Genomic DNA, 18,867 nt, shown 5'->3' on the forward strand with positions numbered 1-18,867 from the left:
AAAAGCCAGGCTCCCAACATGGTGCTTTTCAACAAGTTTGCTCACTTATTCTTATTGTAGCTTCTGCTTTTATGCCACAGAAATAAGGTAAGATGCTAGTATGGCATGAATTTAATATTATCCTGCTTAAATTTAAAATAAAATAATTATTTTTTAGAGTGGCATTTTCAGTCACACCAAAAGCTTCATGGCATCTTAAAATGTAAATTGCCGTGAAGCAACACAAAGGAGAAAGAGAAGATTTTGAAGGCAATCGCACTGATCACTTAATTCAGTAGCTGCATATCTACTTGGCATAAGGTAATTAGAGTGCCACATTGCTGTAAAGACAGAAAGCTTAGGGTCCCATTCTGACTCACCCAGACGATAATACATGATTAGAAGTCAGTGACAGATCACAACTGCTGAATGACCCACCAAGGTCTTATCAAGGGCAAATCGCATAATTAGCATGCACTTCGCTGGCAAAGGAGTACAGTGCTATTGTTCCCGCACAATCAAATTAGCCCCGCCAATGAGGTCAGTGTTCTGTGACCTTAGAGACATTTTATGTCTTATTCCCCCTCCTTGTCTCTCACATACACACGTGCAATATGCACACATGCACACACACTTAAACTGAACCTAAGTTCTATGGACACTCCACACATGTTTTATAGAGGCATTTTTGAAGTACACTCCATTGACTCTTTAGTTCGTCATATGTGGAATGAGGAAACTAGCTAATGTAGTCTGACCCTGGGGAACACATATGTAATGGAGCTACTTTGACATAAATTCAAGCATCTAGTGAGGCTCTGATCTCACATTATTTGCTCTTAATACATCTGCAGCATCCCATGTGTACTAATGAAGTCTTAATTCAAGCTGCAGAGCTCTCCTTCCTTTTGGCAGTCAAAATGACCTGGCTGATTTGTCCACTCTGCTTCCATCCCATCTACATTTTCCTCACGCACTATGCATTTCTGTGACCCTAAACTTCGCTCAGAAAGGGCAAAATTTGGAGAATGGCTGAGGCCCCTCATAGCTCCAGACCATTCTTGCAGCCAGAGTACCCCTTACTGTGCCACCGATGGCCCACTGACTGTAGCTGTCATAGGGTCAGAGGCTTCCCCTGCTGGGTGACATGTTGGTCTGTGGTCTGAAAAGTGGGCATCTTCTTTTCATTTTCAGCAATGTAGGGAATCCTGGAAGAGCCCTTCCGTGAAACAACTTGACTGACTAGCAAGGAGCCTGTTTTGTTTTCCAGCTTGAAAGTCACTTTTTCATTTGTTCTACACACTTCTTCACGTGTTCACTGCACAGGAGAGGTTGGCTGGCACTCTGCACTGAGCAGAAGCATATGTTACCCTCGCCCTGCCATTTCCATCATTCCACTGTGCTCTCCCTGAAACAGGTATTATCATCGCCCACGCTCCTGGATTCCATTCTGCTGGCATTACCTGCCTCCATACTTTCTATTGATTCCTTTAAAGACATGTTTACATCCTATCAAATTAAAGCCAAGTTTTGAATCCTCTAAAGAGGATAATGAAGATATTTTGTTCTCTTAAGAGCTAAATAATTTCAAGTTTTCATTCTTCGAATCTTGCCCAAACATGACTCACAATTTACTACTGTTAAGATAAGGCTCACATGAGCTGAGATTTCATGACATTTTCAGAAACATGTAGTCCAAATTTTAGTGCTAATGAGAAGTCTAGGGAATATTGATTTGTATAAAAGGGAGGGGCTCTGGCTTGAGGCTATTGTTCAGGGAGTGGGGGCTGCCTGAGGTGTGGGAAGCTTTGGATTTGTGGTGCAATCAAGAAGCAGTGGACTGAATTGAATATCAGATGACTTGGGTCTAGCCCTGGCTTTGAACTTGGCCAAGGCTTTTTAAAATTCTTGGCCTGCATGTCTTCATCTGCAAAATGACTAGATTTGGCAAGAGGCTGTCTCTGGTCTCTCCCAGCAATAACATTCCGTACTTCTAAAACATGTATGAAAGCTTTGACCAGTTCATCTGGTCATATGTACGAATCAGTTGCCATCTTCAATGTTTGCATGTCACAGCTCTGACCATTGTACCTAATAGCAATGTTGCAGATAGTGGATGCAGACCTTGGAAATCTAACACCACAAGGAAGAGAGGGATGCGAGCGTATCTCTTGTTTATAAGATTTCGTCTTCTCTCACCCTAGACACATATACCTTCCATAATTAAACACTAAGAAAAGCGAGAAGCCAATGAAAGTACAACTGAACTTATGTTTAAATAATATGTTTCCAAAGTGTCACTGACCAGGCAAGTTTATCTTTGAGCCAATTAAATAATTCTAGCTCCACTTTGGCCTCTTTTGTAATTGCTGTATTTTGTGACACTTACATGTTAATAGGTAATGCGTGTTTACAACTGTGTTGGGGTGCTCCCATGCATCCAAACATATTTTCTTGGGCAAATGAAAGATTTTGATTGACTTCTATTCTCTGAAGCTGAACTCTATGGATATTTTAAGAGAAGGAGATTTAAGTTAGAGTTTAGTAGTATAGGGTCCTCCCTAAGAATTTATTTCTAAATTATAGTTCATCTATTATAAATGCCTTGGCCATTTGTGCTATATGCAGGGATAAAACTTTTCTTCTCCTATAGCACAAAGGTAATTTCTAAAGGTGTTGTTGATTGTGCAAACACAGGGACGTTTCCCTTCAATGAGAATTAATACTGTCTGTCTATAGAATGGCAGCAGTATTCAGCTTGCCACAAAAGTTCCTTAAAACATCGTATTTATAATGATTGTGATAAGCTATTCCATCCTCCTGGTATTTAGCCTTCATGGTAACTTCTTTTTGATGAAAAAATATAGAGAATTATGCACAAAGGAGCAGTTTTTATATTTGTAATGGAAATATTAAAAAGAGACCCATTTTTACAAATTGTCTATCTAATAGAGATTTTACAGCATCTGTAAAATATAGACACTGCATCTTGCAGCACTGTTTCTGCTGTTAGGGTGTGTGCTGATTTGTATAAGGTGTATATTTTCATATGTGTGCTCTGGTACATTATATATATTACATATAAATATAAATCATGGTACCCAAAGTCTCCAGGGGACCCCCCCCAGCCCTTAGTCATCCAGTGCAAACCATGAAAATCCCCTAGCAAACAGGATTAAAATTCACTCCTTTCAACCATCCCAGGCATTTATTCCTTCCTTTTCATTGAGCTACATTTGTCTGATTTAACAAGATAAGATTTGAGTGCTGATGCAGCCCGTTGTTAATGTAGCAGCCGCATCCACCATACCATCGACACTCGGCATCAGAGGAATGCATAAATCAGGTATTCAAAAAAAATTAGATATGCAGCACACCAGTTTTATAGTCCCAGTCTCAGAAATTGAAATGGCCCAGATTAATGTATTATATCTTACACACTGTCCGAGTGAATCAACTTTAATATATTGAACAGATTCGCAGAACAAGACTTTGTTATCTAAGGAGCACTCGGAAGAAGGAATTGACCTGAGGATTTGATTTGGTTCAGGTAGTTCATGTTGTACAGCAGCATTTGAATACTTTCACATAAAAATAAAATTTGTATTAGAAATATTTCACATCATTTCTGGGCTCATCCACACGGCAGCTTTGCAGAGGGCCAATATTACAGAAACAATGTCCAGCCAAGATACGATTTTAACCTTTGCTTCTGACATGGCAAAACAATATAATTGTAATTTTAATGCAAGCTGCTGTTTCTCAGCAAGGCAGCTTGTACAGGCTGACTTTAACTAGTTTGGATTTTGACTGGAAATGAAATGCCCATTGAATTGCTCATACAATAGAAGCACCACAATTTGTAGCATTCCATTCCCAAAGGCTCAGTCGGGGCTGAAGCTGCTCTGTGAAGAAGCTGCTTTTTATACTGTTGGATGCCTTTCCAGGAAAGGACCGGCCTGGAAGCAATGCAAGGTTGTGAGGACAGTATCTCTTTTCTTTGCCAGGCTGGGATAGCCATGACTAGGAAATAGTTTTGGGATTTGAACTCAGAGATGATGTGATCTTTCCCCTGATCACCTGGAATAGAGGAAGGATGGGAAGAAGAAGAGCAAAAATTGAAGTCCAGAGAGAAGTAATCTGTATTTGGGGAATACGTGCCAAAGTGTTTCATTCTTCCACACTTTCTTTTTTCTGTTTTAAATGTAGCCACATTCTAGAGGGCCCTCTTTGTGTAACTGCAAGACCTGCAGGACTGTGCTCTCTTCCCAGGGTGACAATGATGGAGCCTGAAATCATATCTTATACTTATTGGCAATGTCAGCTATGTGATCCACGACAGACTATAAACTCCACCCTACCCAGAGGTGGCATTCTATTTAATGCATTTGATAGAACAAATGCTAGCAGTAGTGACGATTTCCTCACTGAACTCAGAAAATCTTTGTTATTTCTAAAGTGTTTGGAATGAGAGAAATAGGCAGAGACAGACATTAAATGTAAAAACAGTAAATAGACACAAAACTGGTCAAACACTAGTTCCTGTTACATTTACATGCAAGGTAAAAAAGAAGTCAAAAAAAAAAACAAAAAACCACATACTTCATCCTTAGGACAATACTACAGCCCTTGTTGGCAAAGATTCTTTTGCCTATTTATTTACCCAATTAGTCTTGCCTGTTTTTCACACCTTTAATTTATTCTAATTTTTAACTAAAAGGCATGCTTTGGTTCATTCAGCCAGCCTCATAGGTAGATGGCTAATGTTCCTGGTTTTTCTGTGGTTGATGGAGCTGTACGTGAACATGTCTGACATCAGAAATCTGACTATGCTTTTATGATTGTTTCTGCTTCTGTTTTCACCTGCCCAATTCTCCCTTTTCAGATGTCAATACTAATGTTTTTATTGACTGGAAACCCAGACCCCAGCCCTCTTTCCCTTCTCCCCTACCAACCCGATCTAGGCCGGGACCCACTGATGGAAGAGGGAAGTTTGTCCCTTCAGGGTCTTGGACTTGGAAACCATCTGATGGCCCCTCTGAGGATACAGGTCAAGGCCCAAGATAGTCTTTTGAGCAGGGCAAGGGTCAGCAGGGGGAGGGTCCCACGTGCCACTTGCCATATAATTGCAGACACTGGCATTCATTTCTCTCCTTGCATCCTGCATTACCCCTTGTCCCAGTGTTTGCCTATTAGCTTTTTAGGTACTGATTTAAATCTATTTTTCCCAAGAGAACTCAAAGCTCTTTAAGACTGTCTTTTTCATATATTCCTCATTCTTAGCACAGTGCCTGGTACATAATAGGGTTTCACTAGAAATCAGTGAATTCACATGTTCATTCATTCAGTGAATAGTTTTGAATGCCACCTCTGTGTCAGGCACTGTTCTAAGCTCCAGGGATACAGCCGTGAACATAACAAAGCCCCTACTCTCACAGCACTTACACTTTAGGGTGGGAAACAGATATTTGCAAACAAACAGATGTTAAATGAGCCATATGAAATTACCAATGTATGACCAGATGAGATCTAGAAAAATAGCAATTTCATATGGTCTGACCTAATACACAGCATATCATGTGGAGATAATGAACATATCAGTGCAGTCATGGGGTTTGACAACATTCTCTGAGCCATGTTATGATTTGAAAGGTTCCAGCTCAAGCTTAGTCTACTTTCACATAATAAAATTGTCCAAAAATCATGAGAAAAAAATGGAGCACCATTAGTCAGATGGAATATAATAGTTGCTCTCATGGCTGTTGAAACAACAATCATCGCATCCTGTTATGTGTGTGTTACTCTACAGAGTTGGCATGGCAGAGCCAGTCCTTTTTTCTGTACTCGGGGGTCTCAGCATGTCCTCAGAGCCCTAGAGAACCAGCCTGTGCCAAGTACCTGTGTGGCCCAGGCTGGGTCTCTGGCCAACAGGATTCTCACTGAGCCACAGTGACTCTTCTCCCTCATGGCTTCAGGCCCTTCACCATGGCTCTGGTAAGTAAACCTGCCATTCTGGGGAGAGTGATTTGGGGGCTGGAAAGCAAAAGGAAATGAGACCACACAATGTGTTTCCCCACCTCCTTGCCCAAGCTGAGGAATGAATGCCAGTGTCTGCAATTATATGGCAAGTGGCACATGAGACCCTTCTCCCCGCTGACCTTTGCCCTGCTCAAAGACCATCTTGGGCCTTGACCTGTGTCCTCAGAGGAGCCATCAGATGATTTCCAAGTCCAGGACCCTGAGGGGACAAGCTTCCCTCTTGCAGGCACACTTGGTGCATTATTTCTCTTGGCATGTTCTTGTAATATTTGGCTTTGACAGCACAGTCTCTGAGCGTGCATAGGAAGGTGTCAAAAAAGTGCTAATATTTCTGCTTGTTCAGATCATTAATTTTCTGAAAGAAATACTAAATAAAATGACTTTTTTTTTTTTTGAGACAGAGTCTCGCTGTGTCACCCACGCCAGAGTGCAGTGGTGCAATCAAGCTCTGCCTCCTGGGTTCACGCCATTCTCCTGCCTCAGCCTCCCGAGTAGCTGGGACTACAGGTGCCCGCCACCACGCCCGGCTAATTTTTTGTATTTTTAGTAGAGACGGGGTTTCACCGTGTTAGCCAGGATGGTCTCAATCTCCTGACCTCGTGATCCACCCGCCTCGGCCTCCCAAAGTGCTGGGATTACAAGTGTGAGCCACCACGCCCAGCCTAAAATGACGTTTTTAAAAAGCCCTCCTACACTCCTATTTCTAAAGTTTTATTTTAAATCTTGTGCCCTTAAATGGCTCTTTTTCTCTTCCACTTAGAATTATTTTTCCAGATTAAAGTTCATAACTCTTTTATAAAATGTACATCATAAATATTTTTGCATATTTTAAAAAATTATATAGCAAACAGTGATGTTTGAGAGCTTTTGCTAGAATTATAAAGGATTTTTTTTTTAAGGAAGTCCAAAGCAAAGTCCAAAGCAGAGGGAAGCTGCTGCAGAAGGGAAAATGATGACTTTCTGCCCCTCTATGATCCTGGGGTTGGTAGATGGCTTTTCATCTCTAGCTCACTGGAACTGAGTGAAGGCAGAGGTCATATGTCTTACTTGGAACATCTCTATAGTGGCTGGTACAGGGCTCTGTGCACAGGATAGGCTAGAATGGCATTTATAGAGAAATCATCTCAGCTGTCACTTATTAAGCACAAGCAATGTGCTACATCTCACCGGACCCTTCATTGGGAGAATATTCTTCCCATTTTACAAACAGGCAAACTGAGGCCCAGAGGGTTCACTGGGTGTCTAAGATTACACAGCTAGCAAGTGACAGAGAGGATCCAAACCCAGGTCTCCACCTCTAAAGTCCTTGCCCTCTCCACTCTATTACTAAGCTTCTGACATGGTCGAGTTCTCAAGAGAGGGTAGGTACATCCAAACTGTTGAGCAAAAGAATGCATTTGTCATTAGGAAGTGGTTGAGTTACTCAACTCAAATTAAAATCAGGGTCCATTGTGTATCTATTCTAGGCTTGTTAGGGTTCATTTTCCCCCCTTTCCCAAAAACTTGAGCCTTCCTGAGACCTATATCCTTGACCCCATATACCCTGACATCTGGCAACAGGAGACCCTCATAGTAAACTGCACAATGGATGAGAACTGCTCTCCTGCAACACCACTTCCTACCCTTGTCCAAACAGACAACTCTTAGAGATCCACAAACATCTTTCAGCAGTCATATGACATTCTGTTCATTAAGATAAAAAATAAAGTGTCTCCAACCCCCAATTTATGGATTTCCCCAAGGTTTCCAGAGATTTGGAAACAGGAAATGCTATATTCTCCCAGGCACCTCAAGCTCTAAATTCTTGCTTTCTCTGAACTCTCTCCACAATGCTTGGCTATGCTAATGAGTACTGTCATCATTCTCTCAAGTACCACAAAATTGAGTTATTACACATAATATGCATTTATTGATGATGTCCCAGTAGTGGAGAGGGATTACAGCACAGAAGAGAAAACATCTTTAAATTGACCATGTGACATCACTGCTCTTACAGTTCCTTGAACATCCTCATTGCAGGGTGTATCCTCCCTGGGACTCAGTCCCTGACCATTAAACCGGGGCTTGTTCTTCCTGCTGTAACCTTTTTACAAGCATCTGTTCTCCCCTCAAATCTCCAGCCTTACTCCAGTCCTCCAAGCCTACCAGAGGAAAACTGAAAATTCCTGTAAAGTTATTCTGCAGAGTGACTTAAGGCCACTTTTTCTCATTTCATACTTTGCACAGGCCTCTAATTCTGTATAACTAAAAAGACTCACTCACTGGTTATCTTCAACCATCAACCATATACCACCGACATGATTTCAGGAGCTTTTCGGGAAAGCACAGGGTGCTCCCATCATCTCATTTTGTACATCACATCTTGCCCCTCATACTGACTCTTTTTTTGTACTACTAGTCTGATTTGGGTTGATCGCATTCCAGGAGTCAGCTAGTAGCTGACTCCTTTCTCTCCTCTCCTTTCTCTACTCCTTCCACATACTTGCTTAATGTTTTGGGAATATTTCTGGACTCCAGAAACCATGTTTGGGGAATCCTTGAAGCCATTACTCTTTAGGGGCTGAGGGCTAGCCTGTCAATCAATGTGCTGGGCCTCTGGTTGGTTTTTCTCTGTCCTCAGCTACCCTGTGATACAAATGCCACATGGACATGAGCCTAAGTCACTTCCTTCCATCCAGAATGAGACTTGCTTTGGTTGTAATTCACATACAAATATGCCATCCCCAGTGCCTTAACTAATCTGTAAGGCAACTATATATTTAACCTTCTAAATAGTGATAATTTAAATGTCTACTACATATTAAACATTTTCTAAGTGTAAGTACCATGTCTAACATATATCATCTAAGCTTTATCAAGCAATGTGTCATAGAAATTGTTAGCCCATTTTACAGGTGAAGAAACTGAGGCACTATGAGTTTCATAGCTTGTACAAAGTTACAGAGTTAAAAAGAAGGAGAAAAGATTGCAATTTGAGCCTTTTTGTTTCTGGAGCACAAGTTCTTAACCATTCTTTTTTTATCACCTGTCCCACAAGTGATATATAGATATCTACTCCAATTCCCATGTGATAAAAGACTGTCTTTATATGTAATCTAAGCAAGTGAGCCCATGGCTATAGGTCAGTAATGGACAAATTCACCAGTCCATAAAAGCCAAGTAAAGAGAAATAGAGGTTCCACAGAATCGAGCATTTTTTTTTTTTACTATAGCTAATCTTATCTTTGATTTAATTATTTATATTCCTGGAACAGCCTCTTATATTCACTTAATAAGCTAGCTTCATCAGAACATCTTTAACAACTTATTACCTGTTTATCCCTCCTTTGTTTCTCACTGGAAATTTCTTACAACATATCCTAGCCTGGAGATCATCAAATGAGTCAATTTTTCTAAAGTCTATCAAGCACTGGGATCATGTCTGTGACAGCTAGTTGTGGGAGTGAATAGTTGATTTTATGGTGCTTTTAAAGGATGATGTTTGGACTATGATTCAGAACGCTCTTTGTTGGTTATCTTACATACTTAGAAGTTTTAGGTGTGCTTACTCGAACAGCATGGTTCTTTTACGTGCCTCCTTTAAAAATGGTGCTCTGCTGGTAGAAGGCCTGGTGAGTCATCAGTGCATGGTGATGGAGAACCACACTTTAATGAAAGCAAGCTGTTTGTGGGCTCCTGAAGGACCTCTTACACTTAGGCTTGCAGTTACCATGAGACTTCACAGAGGCCACTAAGAGAGCCCTTATTTTCTAAACACCTTTAAGAAAGGGGGTACAAGGATCTGAAAGAGACTAAGAAACTCTTGGCAATGTTCTCAGAGCTGGTCTAAATAACAACAACATTAAAAAAAAAAAGTTAAAGTAGAAAACTCAGTCAATCAATCAACTAAATGTTTTGATTTTCAACATCTAGATATGTTCAACATTGGTCTCATGGGAACAAAGCCATAGTATTTCCTTGGCCAGTGTTCCAAATGTGGTGGAGGGACCTGGACATTCTGGAGATGTTTTTGTCTTTCAGATGGTGAAAAGATTATCTTAAGCTTGGAATTAAGTGATGAAAGGGACCTTCGAAATTATCAACTCTAAATACTTCTTTACAGGTGAGTGCCAGTGAGGATATGACGTGGTCAGTCTTAGTCACATTGCTAATCCCAGAGGCAGGAGTGAAACAAAGTTCTCCTGCTTCCAGTTGCATCTTCATACAGTTGTCATCCTGTATTTTCTTTTGTAAGGGGAAAGAAAAGTGGCAGCTGGAATACTCCACCTTTGACATTAGTTAGATTTTTCTGTTTCCAAATATAGACATGATTATGCCTGCATAGGTGAGATTTACAACACAAGTTGGGCCATCATCATGATCGTCCAGTATGTAGGATGAATACATTGTACGTGCAAAGCTCCAGACAAGGCCCAAGAGAATGTGAAGAGCTGGAAGACACCACCCCACACTTTATCTGATGGTTGTGCCGTTGGAAACAATCATTTGTGCAAACCTAGTACTTCAGAGAAAATAACACAGCCTAAAGAAAATCAGGCCTTGAGTCAAATGAATCTTGACTGTGTTCAGCCTTCCCTGAAACCCAACTTTTTTCCTGAGAATGTGTATGTAAAGGAATTTTGAGAGTATTTGAAGAATGCAAATAATTATATTTTCTTAGTGTAGTTAAGAAAAGGATGTGTGTGTGGGAGGAAGAGTAGACGTGCAGTGACTGCACTAACAGGTATGGTCCCCCCAGTGTATATTTAATAGGATAAGGATGGTTTTTTGAAGTTAATGGCATAGAGTTATGATTAAAGTATATGTGATATGAGGGATGTAGGAAAGTCCAACAAAGAAGAATGTATGGGCAAGCTCATACAAAGAAGACAAGACTAATTTTATTAGTGTGGTTATTTTTGTTTTAAAGAAAGTCCTGAAGGATTCATATTTTAGAAGATTTGCTTCCAAAGATGCCATAATCTTCTAAAATAATACTCCAAAAATCAATGTAAATGTTTGTTTCTAATATGAATAAAATTAATCAAATATTTGTTACTATTTCATATATCCAGGCTTTATTATATGCCCTTCATTTTAGGAAAATTGAAAGCAGTTAGGAACCTGCCCCCTGCCCTGGAGTTCTTGGTGCCGTGATTTGGAGTTCTTGGTGCCTGGGTGCGTCCCCAAGGCCACTGGTCTTCAGATCTTTCTTACTTGAGAAGAACGCCTCCGCCTCCTGGCTCTCCCATCAGTGGTACTGCCACCACCACACACCAGCATAAAGCACAGATTGCTGCCCAGCTCCTTGGAGAGGGGCCAGTGCATTTGTCAGGAATTGAAAAGTTTTGGAGCCAGTTCGAGGACTTTCTGCTACACAAAGTGTTGGCTGGAAGCATGGTGAGTATTAAATGGGATGTTAATTTTCATGAATATTTTCCCCATGGTTGTAGCTTGTGGTCATTGAGCAATTTAGCAATCACTATGTGGTCTGTTGGACACACAGCCTGGGTGAAGTTCAAGAAATTAGAAGCCAGTCAGTGGGGACAAGGCCAGAACTCAAATTCATGTGTTTTCACTTTCTTTCTTTCTTTTTTTTTTTCTCCCACCTCAGGGGATGGTTGCTTCTTTATTACAACTTAGGTGCAACCATATGCCTGAGATCCCTTTGTACCACCCATATTGATGTTCCTTCACATTTTCACTCCTTTCATTTTAGCTCGTGTCTGTCAGACTTGTATTCTGGCTGTAAAATCCATGATTCAATGATTCTTTGCCAGTTCATTCTTTGCCTCATCATGTAGGGTAGATTACATCATTAATTCCAAGGACACTTATGTATGGTACAATGCGTACACGATTTCATACTTATCTTCAAAGTGAGAGGGGTTTGTTGGAATTCTGGAAATTACAAGCCTGTAAGAGAAGAAATTTTGATACAACAACTATGGAAAATCAGGGTCCTGTATTAGACATGAATACCATCTTATGTTTTTACGGTACCTTTCCCACATCATATGATTGCAATTAACTTTCACAACACTTTGTGAGACGTCTAAGGCGGGAACTCTATCACAGTTCCTTCATTACCCATCCTATAGTCCTTAGAAGTGAAAGTATGTTGCTCAAGCTAACACAGCTATGAGTGGAAGACCTCCTGCTCCACCCACATTCTCCTTCCTCCCTATCAGCCCTCTCCCACCTCAATACCCAAGCTGTGTCATTAGAAATTTGTTATTGATAACAAAAATAGCAAAATTCTCCCATGACTTAATTTTCTTGGTTTTTAATAAATTGTAGCAAGTCAAATTTTTATTCCCATTTATTAATATTCCTGCATACTTTCTTGAAGAGAAAGAGAGTGGATGGAAATATCATACATGCTCTAGGACAGCAGTCCCCAACCCTTTTGGCACCAGGGACCAGTTTCATGGAAGGCAATTTTTTCATGGGCCAGAGATGAGGGAGTGGTAGGATGGTTTTGGAATGAAACTGTTCTACCTCACGTCATCAAGCATTAGTTAGATTATCATAAGGATCACACAACCTAGATTCTTCACATGTGCAGTTCACAATAGGGGTTTGTGCTCCTTTGAGAATTTAATGCCACTGCAGATAGAACAGGTGGCAGAGCTCACAGTAATTCTGGCTCACTTGCCACTCACCTCTGGCTCTGCGGCCCAGTTCCTAACAGGCCATGGACAGGTACCAGTCTGCAGCCTGAGGATTGGGGACCCCTGCTCTAGGAGTTATGTGTGACACACAGATGTTAGCATATCTCATTGGCACCATCTGAGGAATGGGTGTAGCATGCAAATTGATATTTGACATATTGTTGATGAGAGTTTGCATACCCTCTACTGTGTTAGCCACTTCTGTCTACTGTCTTAGGAGGAGATATTTAATAGGGTCACTTCGATGATCCTCATTATTTAATTGCCACCCATGGTAGAACCCCAGAAATGAAACTTTTTGATATTCTCTTTTCCAGGATAAAATTCTCTGACATCTGAAGTTGCTTTCTGAGAATTAAATAGTAAATGAATCTGAGATGAACTCTAAAAGTTCACAAATAAATTATGTTATTTGTTTAGCCTATGAATAATTGCACATATAATCAATAATATATAGGAAAGCACATTAGATGTATTCCCAAATATATATATATATATGCATATATAGAAAATATATGAGCAATCCGTTTTTATTCAATATTGTTGGAAAATCAATTGATCTGCATATGTAAAATTTTGGCTTCCTTACTTAAAAACTTACCTTTTAAGTATTTTAATAATTTTGATGGACTTTCCTTTGAACTGTTTTACATACTTCTTTTTCCAGAAAGAAAGAGAATATGGAACTCACTTAGTCCTTTTTGGAAGGCTTGTGTTAATACTATACACAGAATTTATTTGCTCTGTTCTCTGGACACCTTGAAGATTCTTTGAGACATTCTGTCCATTATATTTTTGTGGCTCTTTTCTTACCAGAATAACCAGCCTAGTGTTTAGAGGTTTTAGCCTGATGATCTCTAGCATTCTCATAATTTGGTTCTTATCTGCATTGAGCTGCAGCTCACGATATAAAACCATTAGTATTATGTGTAAAGTAAGAGTTAATAGGCCCTGAATGATTAGAGTACATATAAATTATGGGGGCTTGATGTTGTGGAATAATAACCCTGAACTGCTGATTCTCAGGCCCCTTTTATCTACTTTCTCTTTGGTTTCCAGGTGGGATATAAAGAATAGAGGTTGCCTAATAAGTGAAGTGTTACTCTCCATTAAAAAACAATGAGGTGCATATGAATGCTTTAAATCTTACTGGGATTAGCAGTGTTTAGTTTGGGATGACCAAGGGATAAGCAGGGAGCGCTTCTGGCTGTGCATAAGAGAGGAGTGTTTTTATTTGTGTTTGTCAAGGATGAACTTATGAGCAAACTACAAAAGGACATTGCCTCTTTAACGGAGGCTCTGGCTTGTGTTCCTGGGAGCTTTGCAGCGTTTGTTCGTAAAGCAGCATGAAAGAGTTGATTTTCATTTTATGTTGTGCTTGTGAGGCATTAGCATGATGTTCTAACACTTGTAAATGAATACAGCTCTCCCCTAATCTGTCATTTTAATGCCTTATAGATTTTATTTCACTCGATGTTGTACCAGATTCTCAATAATAATAATCAACTGCTTTGTTGTTCTCTTGCAGAAATTAAATTTCTGCAGTGAGTGTGCAACTAATAAAAGATGTTGCTTGAGGAAACAAAAAATAAATATGATGAATCATAAAAGTTGGGTGGGGGGAGAAGGGAAGTTGCTCCTAGATGAAAGACAATTACTGAACCAGTGGTGAATGTGTCTGATTTTCATATTGTCAACAGCTTAATAACCCTCACAAAGTCTTTAGCCACAGTACTTATGTCTGAGCATTAACCTCATGGACTTGGCATTTCCCACAATTTCACTGAAAAGCATTAAAATAAAAAGGTGAGGTGGTAAAATCACTGTTCTCTTTGCTTTGCATCCTAGATAAGTTTGCTCAGGGTTGCCATTTTGCCACACATACATTTTATCTTTTCCTTGTCATGAGCTATCCAGGAGAGCGGCATCAAGGCAGCTGTGTGGGACTTGGAGTATTGGCAAAGACTGCAAAGTGGAAAATAAACAGTGTGTCTATCACCAAACTGCAAGAACACAGCACTCAGAGCAGTGAAATGACAGTCCATGGCAAGCAACTAATTGGTCACCAGCTTTGGAGGAAATACATTATTCCAGACCTCTGTCATTTACCATGTTCTTTAAACTAGAGAAAAATCTGCCAGGTCGAAGTGTTGGCTGTAACCCCCAAAAGAAAGGAAATAGAGAGTTAAGACTGCGAGGCTGGGCAGGCACTTTGGAGACTGAGTAATTGAAGACATCCATTGCTAGAGAAAGAGTCAGTTTCCTGAGACATAATGAATTCACCCCATTGCGCACCAGTTGTGTGACGAATATTGTATTCATATAGCTTCTGCCTGAGAATACAGGCTCAAGTGAATTCAGCGTGTGACCACATTTTTATGAGAGCCGTCCCTTTTTTTTTCACAGTTTGTCTCTCTAATGTATCATTTCTCTTGGAAAGGTTGATACACTGGTGAGCTACAGAAAGCAAAAGGGACCATGCCCATCTACTAAGAGGAGAAGAGAGCCTAAAACATACACATTCACTAAGGAAAAGAAAGCCAAATGTGAGGTAACAGACACTCACAGTGCTAGACCTACAACTGGTCAATTTAAAAATATTAAAAGTAAGGACCTAATGCATAATCAGATTGACTTAAGCATGTGAACCTCTGTCCCAAACTGGACATATCATATGCAGAAGAGAAGGAATAAGAAGAAACTTCTCACACAAACATGCATTTTATTTATGTATTTAATTGTGCAGCCACATAGACTCTCCCCATTCAGGTTAGCTTGGATGAATGAGGCCTTAGTGTGCACTGAGATTGTGAATTTAAAAAGCCAGAGGTCTCGATAGCAATAACTGGTTGTTTATTGTAATCCACAGAAGTATGTAGTCCAAAAATTATAAAATAGTTTAAAATCGTGTAGGTTAATAGCTTTATAAATGTAAGCACTGTTTCTTTGATGGGCCTTAAAGGGCCCATAAACTCTGGAATTGTACCCTTTAATGTGTATGGATATATGTACATTTTAGGGACGAAGAAGATCAGTGGTTTTCCTCGGATTCTCTAACAAGTACAACACCAAAAAGAAGCAGAAAACCTCTTAATTGTGTATACTGAAAGAAAAAGAGGAAGAAAAGAAAAATAATAAATTTTAAGGAAACCTATGATCAATTGTTCGTGAATGTCAGCTCTAAATAGGAAAAGACTTACTAAAAGTAGTTTTTAAAAGTTGTTTATTTTTATAACTTGCTTTTAATCACAAGAATCATCTTAGAATTTCATATGGAATCCTTTTGCATCCATATGACTTCATTTCCATTTTTAAAACAAATATATAACCTAAAAGATGCCCAGACTGTATCTTTGTATTCCTAATCTATGTGTACTATTGCGCACGCACTCTCTCTCTCTGCCCTCTTTTGCCTTTTCAGAAACAATAACACATGGTTTGCCAAAGAATCTTCATTGAATAATACTGGTGGTGACCACAAGAACGTGGCTCTCTGACTGCAAGGAACAAGAGTGACCCAGGGTTTCAGCTGCTGCCTTGGAAATTCATCACAGTGTGAGTCTATGCTTCCCACGGGCTGCTCCCAGCCTGTGAATAAGCCTGGCATCTTTGTTGAGGCAGGCCTATTTCTGGAGGTGCAGGATCCTCCGATGGGCGAATTTGGCTCTAGGACTGCTTGATGGCCTTGACAGACTTTCCTTAGAAATGCATGGCAATTTAGGATTCCTCTACCCTTCCCTCTTTCTCTCCTTCACCTAGGGTCAGACTTGCATCATGGCCTGAAAGCTCCCCCAGCCTCTCCTGCCCTCCTCCTCATTTTCTTTCACAGGCATATCCTCTAATAAATTTCTTGCACATTGAATCTCATCTTGGCATCTACTTATTGGAGGATCCAAAAATTCACATTTTTAACACAATAATAAAATTCACATTTTTTCATCATCCACTATATGCCAAGTAATGTGTTACTGTGTAGTCTCATTAAATCCTCTCAAATCCAAGAGATAAGAATTACATTTATTTTACAAGAAGAAAAGCAGTCCCTCTGAGAGGTAAAATAATGTATATGGCAGTAGATTGCAGAGTTAGCATTTGAAGAATGTTTGGTTCTACTCCAAAGCCCACCACAAAACTCCACCACTAAACCACAGCACCTTTGGAGCAATTGGAATGACAATTCTCTTCAAAACATATTAATACCAATCACTGTATTTGACTTTTTCTTTTAGATATAGCTGTGATTGAAAAATCATGGTCTTTGTATATAGTCACCTGTTCTATCTGGCTTTGTTTTGGGGGACTGCCGTCTGAAATTCCTGACTTTTACTCTGGGAGGGGCTGGCTTGTGCAGAGGATCTGAGTTACTCATCTGAATGGACTGCCTAAAGACGCCTCAGTTTGTGTTGTCTGTGCATTCACTCAGCCTCCATAGCTAAACTAAGATGCTGGGAATGAGAGACTGTTCAAGGAGTAGAAGCCTTGCTTCTAGCTTCTGTATTCCTCCAACCACCTGTGACTTTTAGCATTGTCAGTTAAGTCATGAGGTTAGAGCTGATTTTTTTTTTTTTAAGAAAATGAGAAACATAAATGTTCTCTTTTCAAGGTTTCTGTTTGATAGTGTTTGCTAGACAAAGTAGAATTTTCACAGTACAAGTCCTTAGCTCAAGAGCTCCACTCAGTCAGCAGTTATTTCATGTGCCTTTTATCCAGCCTTTCTCATTTAAAAAAAGGAAAAAGAGAAATTTATCCACTCAAAGTGAGCTTTTTGCTAAACTTGTGTCTTTCCCTTGTTTGTCATGTTAATTACATCCCAAACAACCCTATTGCAGAGAATTCTGCAATCAAACCCTAAAGTCCCATCAGATGTACAGTGGCTTTTAAAGTGGACTGATTTTTTATGTAATAATAAATTTAGTGTTATGTTTACCTCTAAATAAATGCAGATTCTGCTTCTTAGAATACCTGCTACTTCGTGTATCGTGTGACCTAATATGGTAAGATGTTTAACCTCTCATTTCTTAATTTCCTCACATTTAAGGCAGAGATAATAATATCTCCTCTATAAGGGTTATTATGTGCAATGTGTTAAAGGATATGCATTTAATTCATGTAAATGTGTGTGAAATAAATAATCAGATCTTGCCCAGTTAATTTTTGGTGAGGCAATTTGACAGTTCTATTGTAGATAGACCTATTCAGCAAATTATCCATAAGAGAGAGAGTTTATCTGAAATTGCCTTGGCTGGACAATACTTGTGGGTTCAGATACCTTTAGGAAGTGATTTTCACCACGAATGGCAAAATTTAAGGAATCTCAACTGAATGAACATAGGTAGGTGCTCAATAAATATTACAAAACTAAGTCAACAAGAGAATGTGGCATAGAATGAGCTTGGTCCTCCAAGGTGAAAAAGCTAATGCCTGCATTAGTAAAGAGTTATTCCATTAACTCATTTTCAGTTAATACAAGACTAATTATTCAAGTATTACTCAAATTGCCTTTAATATTAACATTGTGTATGGAGATTACACACTACAAAAACATTTGAGGATTAAACCAATGTGTAAGTCATTAAAATTATTCTGTTGCAGGGGTGGGGTGGTGAGGACTATTTTATTACTGTGCAGAAAATTCCTTGCTCATCTAAAGTGAGATCATACTCACCTTCCAGCCTTGTCTACTTGTTTATAAACTCCAGCAAGCAAAACAGTGCCAAAGGACACACAGAGATTTTCTGAAATAAAGTGCTAAAATGGCAGTCAAAATGTTGGCAGTATAAGTGTATCACGTGATATGTTAATAATAGTTACAGACTGACTGGGAAGTGTTAGTTTAAGAGGAAAAAAGACAAAGAACTTTACCTGTCTTAAATAGAGAATCAAACTCATTTTGGAGGGAGAGGGTTTGAAGTGGTTCCTAATTGGATGATGTTGGCTGGTTTCATCTCAATCCTGAAGGGATCTAGAAATACAGTAGGGTCCCACATTAGCTTTATATGTAATATGGAAGCAGCTTAATGGGGCCTTATAAAGCTTAATTCAGCACTCTTATGCAAGAAGAAATGTGGTCATAACCCAAGGACCACCTAAGAATGAGAAATATTAATAAAAGGAATATTTGTGGGGTCCTTGGCCAAGGTTTGGTGTGGATCTCCAGAAAATTTATGAGAGAGGCAAATTTGCTTTTTTTTTTAAA

At 39.6% G+C, this 18,867-nt stretch overlaps 1 long non-coding RNA gene across 1 annotated transcript in view; it reads left to right on the forward strand.

The window, feature by feature from the left end:
- Positions 1-18,867, forward strand: part of LOC105738564 — a 557,312-nt gene that overhangs the window by 398,067 nt on the left and 140,378 nt on the right. Inside the window, exons 5-6 of the long non-coding RNA XR_001114387.2 lie at positions 10,039-10,120; positions 11,099-11,397. This is a non-coding gene — a long non-coding RNA (uncharacterized LOC105738564). The remainder of the gene's footprint in view (positions 1-10,038; positions 10,121-11,098; positions 11,398-18,867) is intronic.

Source organism: Nomascus leucogenys, chromosome 14, assembly GCF_006542625.1.
Source record: "Nomascus leucogenys isolate Asia chromosome 14, Asia_NLE_v1, whole genome shotgun sequence".
Classification (NCBI taxonomy): Eukaryota; Metazoa; Chordata; class Mammalia; order Primates; family Hylobatidae; genus Nomascus; species Nomascus leucogenys.